Consider the following 6,305-nt stretch of genomic DNA (forward strand, 5'->3'; position numbering starts at 1 on the left):
TCTCTCTCTGTCACTCATGAATAAATAAATAAAAATCTTTAAAAAAATAAAGGTAGAATTCAGGGACACATCAGTTGCACACAACACCCAGTGCTCATTACATCACATGCCCTCCTTAGTGCCCATCACCCAGTTACCCCTTCTACCCACCCAACTCCCCTCCAGCAACCCTCTGTTTTCTATAGTTAAGAGTCTCTTTTTTTTTTTTTTATAGTTAAGAGTCTCTTATGGTTTGTTGCCCTCTCTGATTTTGTCTTGTTTTTCCTTCCCTTCCTCTATGTTCATCTGTTTTATTTCTTAAATTCCTCATGAGTGAAATTATCTGATATTTGCCTTTCTCTGACTGACTTACTTCACTTAGCATAATACCCTTTAGTTTGTCCACGTTGTTGCGAATGGCTAGAGTTCATTCTTTTTGATGGCTGAGCAATATTCCATTGTATATGTATGGACCACATCTTCTTTACCCATTCATCTGTCCATGACATAATTTTAATCATGTATATATTTCACCTTAGCATTAGCTACATGGTTTGGGCAGGTGGCTATGCATCTTTTAAGCCTTGAGTTCTTTATCTTTAAAATAAAGATAGTTTATTTTGGTTCTTGGGAATGCTGAAAGTTACATTTTTGGGTTCTGATGCTGGTCAAGATGAAGTAAAACCACTACAATCTACCTATTCCTCTGATTACAAATAAGCACTCTAGACAAAGTGAACAAGTAACCAGCTGAGGACTCTAACCTGTTAACGATGGCACACAGGTTGGAGAGAAGAATCAGAACTTGAAGAATGACCTGCCACGAGGGTGAGACTCCCAGTTTTTTTTTTTTTTTCTCTGGTTTCTCAGTTTTGATTAAAGGTCAGTTCTAGGGTAGAATGTGCAGAGAAACCATCTCTCTAGCCAGAGGACTGGGATAGAGGCCTCTGCAAGATGAAGTGTGTATGAGAAAATCCTTGAGCTCACTTTATTTAATCTTTTTTTCCTTCTTTTAGCCCTGTCCCAAGGATAGCCGCAGCTGCGGAGCTATACTCTAGTACCAGCATCATGAACACCTACAACTCTGAGAGGAAATCCATGTGAGCCAGAGAATGTGGGGTGAATCCCAGAAAGAAGAGGAATGGAAGGAAAATTCCTAATTCTGTGTGTGAGCTGACACAAATCCTAGGGTTACCTCCAAGCTGCACAGAACAGATCCAAAGCAGTATGGCAAAGTTTTTTTTTTTTAAAGCTTTTATTTTGAAATAATTATAAATTCATAGAGTGTACCCTTCACCCAGTCCCCCCACAATGGAGCATCTTAAATAATTGTAGTGCAATATCAAAACTGGAAAATTGACATTGGTACAATATTATTAACTGCACCTATAGACCTTATGCAGATTTCACCAGCTTTCGCGTGCCCTGTGTGTGTGTAATTCTATGAAATTTTATCCTATGTATAGATTTGTGTAACTGAAACCAAAATCACACAAACACACAGAATGGCTCCATTACCACAAATAGACCTCCTCCTGCTGCCCCTTAACTGTTGTGCCCACCCCCATCTCCTTCCCTGTCCTCTGGCAATCACTAACCTTGCCTGTTTTTGTAGTTTTGTCATTTTGAGAATGTTGTATAAATAGAATCATAGAGTACAGAATCTTCTAAGATTGGCTTTTTCTACTAAGTGTAATTCCTAGGAGATCCATCCAAGTTGTGTCATGTATCAATAGCCTGTTTCTTTTTATCATTGAGTAATATTCTATCGAATGGTTGTGCCAGAGTTTATTTAAAATTTACCTGAGGGAAGGCATTTGGGTTGTTTCCAGTTTGGGGCTATTCTAAATAAAGCTGCTAAGAACATTCATGCAAAGGTTTTTGTGTGAACCTAAGTTTTCATTTCCTTTAGATAAATGACCAAGAGTGCAATTACTGGGTCATATGGGAAGTGCATATTTAGTTTTCTAAAAAACTAGTTAGCTAAAAAACCAAAACAAAACCAAAAACCAAAAACAAAAAAACAAAACAAAACAAAAAATACTAGTAAACTATTTTCCAGAGCAGCTTTACCATTTCACATTCCCACCAAGCAAAGCCTTTGAAAAGTAAGGTGACTTTGGATTTACCAGTGACAGAAGATGAGACAGAACTTGTGGTCTGAATCTAACCAGGATTGCTTGATTGCTAAAACACTGTAACAAAATCCATTCTCTAAAGGACTTCAATAGAACCCAGCATTGCAACAAAATGATATTCAAAATGTCCAGAACACAATCCAAAATTAGTTCAAGTACTTACAGCAAGGAAAAATGTGACCAATTCTCAAGTAAAAAGGCAACCAATGAAAGATGCCAACCCCCAGATAACCCAGATGTTCAAGCAGCTATTAGAACTATGCTCCAGGAGGTAAAAGTAAACTCTTGGAAAAAAATTAAAAAGATAGATATTCTCAGAAGAGAAATGAAAGCAGCCAAATGGAAATTTTAGAGTGAAAAAATTACAGTATCTGAATTAAAAATTCACTCAATGGGGTATGTGGCAAAAGAGAGATGACCAAGGAAATAGTCATTCTTGGTGGGCCACTAGAAATGATCCAATTTGAACAATAAGAGAAGTAAAAAATGCAAGAAAACAGAATCCTGAGGGATCATGGGATAATATCAAAAGGTTTATTATACATGGTGTTGGAGTCCCAGAAAGAGAGGAAGAAAAAAATTAAAGAAATAATGGCTGAAAATTTCTGGAATTTGATGAAAAGCAACATTTACAGACTCAAGAAGCTCAGCAAATATCAATAGGATAAAACTCAAATAAAACTATGCTCAAATACATCATAATCAAGCTGATGAAAACTAAAGATAAGGAGTAAATCTTGAATGCTGTATTAATGGATTAGAAGAACTAATATTGCTAAAATGTCCATACTATCCAAGACCATCTATAGATTCAATGCATTCCCTATTAAAATTCCAATGGCATTTTTTCACAGAAACAGAAAAGCAATCTGAAAATTTGTGTGGACCCACAAAAGACCCTGACTAATCAAAGCATTTCTGAGAAAGAACAAAGCCAGAGGGATCACACTTTCTGATTTCAAACCATATTACAAAGCTATAGTAATCAAAACAATATGTTAGTGGCATAAAAACAGACACATAGACCAATGGAACAGAATCAAGAATCCAGAAACAAACTCCCTCATACATGGTCAACTAATATTTGATAAGGGAGCCAACTATATTCAATGGGGAAAGATAATCTCTTCGATAAATGGTGCTGGGCAAATTGGATATTCCTATGTAAGAATGAAACTGGACTGCTGTACTACACAACCTACAAAAATTAACTTGAAATGGACCCAACTATAAGACTTGAAACTGCACAACTACTAGAAGAAAACAGGGGAAAACCTTCTCAACATTGGTCTCCAGAACCGTTTTTTGGATATGACACCAAAAGTATAAACAGAAGCAAAAATAAGTAAGTGGGACTACATCAAACTAAAATGCTTCTGCACAGCAAAAGGAACACTCAACAAATGAAAACGCATCCTATGGAATGAGAGAAGATATTTGCAAATCCTACATCTTGATAAGAGGTTAATACCAAAATATTCAAGGAACTCATACAATTCAACAGCAAACAAGGATATTAAAAATATATCCACATATATAATATATATCCAAAATATATAAGTAATTCATATAACTCAACAAAAACAAAACAAAAGAATCCCAAATACTCAAATTTTAAAATGGGCAGAGGACCTGAATGGACATTTTCCCAAAAACACACAAGTGATCAACAGGTACATGAAAAAGTACTATTACAATCATCAGGGAAATGCAAATAAAAACCACAAAGTGATCTCACTTCACACCTATTAGAATGGCTATTATTAAAAAAAAAAAAGGCAAGAGATAAGTGTGGGTGAGGATACAGAGCATGTTTGGTGGGACTGTGAATTGGTTCAGCCACTATGGAAAATGGTATGGAAGTTCTTCAAAAAATTTAATTAAATTCCAAATTAGCACTACCATATGATCCAGAAATCCCATTTCTGAAATCAGTATCTTGGAGAGATAATTGCATTGCTCACCACCACGTTATGTAATATATATATATAATTATATATATTGTCATATATATATATATCTCATACATATATATATATGACAATATTATTCAGCCAAAAAGGAATCTTGCCTTTTTTGTTTGTTAAGTGGGGCTTGAACTCATGACTCTGAGATCAAGACTTGAGCTGAGATTAAAAGTTGGACACTTAAACAAATAAACCATCCAGGTGCCCCAATCTTGTTTTTTTTTTTTTTTTTTTTGACAACATGGATGGACCCTGAACACATTGTGCTAAGTGAAATAAGTCAGATAGAGAAACTAAAAAACCATATGTTACACAAAAATCATATGTGGAGTCGAAAAAAGCTGAACTCATAGAAACAGTAGAATGGTGGTTACCAGAGGTGGAGAGAAATGGGAAGATGCTGGTCAAAGGGTACAACTTTCAGTTATAAGATGAACAAGTTTTAGGGACCTAATGTATAATATGATAATGATAGTTCACGATACTGTATTATATTCTGGATAGTTGCTAAGAGAGCAAATATTAAATATTCTCATCACACCCCCCCCCCCCCAGTATCATCCTTTCCCTTATTGATGAGGTGCATTACATCAGAGATATTGGCCTATAGTTCTCTTGTTTTATAACACCTTTGTCTTGTTTTGGTAACAGGGTAATGCTGGCTTCATAGAATGAGTTTGGAAATTTTCCTTTCTAATTTTTTTAAATCATTTGAGAAAAACAAGTTCTAACTGTCCTTTCAATGTTTGCTCAAATTCACCTATGAAGCTGTCTGTTCCTAGACTTCAGTTTGTTGGGAGTTTTTTGGTTACTGATTTTTTATTTCCGTGCTGGTAATTTATCTCTTCAAGTTTTCTATTCCTGGTTCAGTTTTGAAAAGTTACATGTTTCTAGAACTTTATCCAATTTATTGGAATCTAATTTTTCATAATATTCTCTTATAATCCTCTATATTCCTGTGGTGTCATTTACTGTTCCTTCTCTTTCATTTCTCATATTTTTTGTGTGATTTCCCCTCCTGCCTTTTTTATTTGTCTGTTCTTTGATGAGTATGGCTAAGGGGTTATCAATTTTGTGGACCTTTTATAGCACTACCTCCAGGTTTCAATGATCTGTATGATTGGTTTTGTAATTTCTATTTCATTTAATTTGCTCTACTATATCCTATTTTCTTCTTTCTGCTGGCTTTAGGCTTCATTTGCTGTTCCATTTCTAGCTCCTTTATGTGTAAACTTTGGTTGTCTACTCGAGAATTTTCCTGCTTCTTGAGGTAGAGCTGTATAGCTCTAAACTTAATTCTTAGAACTGCTTTTGCGATCAACCCTATTTTTCGGTGAACTTCCCAGGTAGTAAAATGACCCGGAGAGTAGAGAGACACATAAGAGTATCTGCTGCAGAAATTACACCTGATTTCAAAGCACAAGAGCAAGGTATTGACAAGGATCCACTACAACTAGGGCTTTGACTTTTCACAATGCATTTATCCTGTATATACTTATTTTCTTCAGAGTATAATGGGCATGATGTTTCCCTCATAGGAAAAGGGCATTTGTGTGCAATCACACCATAAATATGCATGTTTGTTAAGAGTCAGAAGCTAAAATTAGGATTGAACTCGATAGAGGTATGTGCAAATTTAGGTCTGGTTTTGGCATTTAATAATTTTCTAGGAATTTATCTGTTTTATCTACGTCGTGTAGGGGCACCTGGGTGGCTCAGTTGGTTAAGCATCGGCCTTCAGCTCAGGTCACGATCCTGGGTTTTTGGGATCCAGCCCTGACTTGCGCTCCCTGCTCAGGGGAGAGTCTGCTTCTCCCTCTGCCCCTCCCTATGCCCACTTGTGTGCCCTCTGTCACTCTCAAATAAATAAATAAAATCTTTTAAAAAGTTAGTAATGTATAGCATCTAACTGTTCACTAACTGCTGGTATGATTACCTGCCTGAAGGAACTGATAGGACCCAGAGAAGCTACTAAAACCAACAAGAGTTTAGCAGGGTTGCTAGATATACCATTAACATTCAGAATGAAGAAGACATTTCTCTATGCCAGCAATAACCAATCAGAAAACCCCAGAAAAGTTATATTCCATTTATAATTGCAATGAAACTGTGAAGTGTTCAGGGGTTAATGTAACCTAGAATATAGAAGACCTTCATGGAGGAAGTTGCCAAAATGAAATCTTCAGAAAGATAAAATCATGATGTTCACGTAAATGGAAAA

This window comes from Vulpes lagopus, chromosome 7 (genome assembly GCF_018345385.1).
Source record: "Vulpes lagopus strain Blue_001 chromosome 7, ASM1834538v1, whole genome shotgun sequence".
Classification (NCBI taxonomy): domain Eukaryota; kingdom Metazoa; phylum Chordata; class Mammalia; order Carnivora; family Canidae; genus Vulpes; species Vulpes lagopus.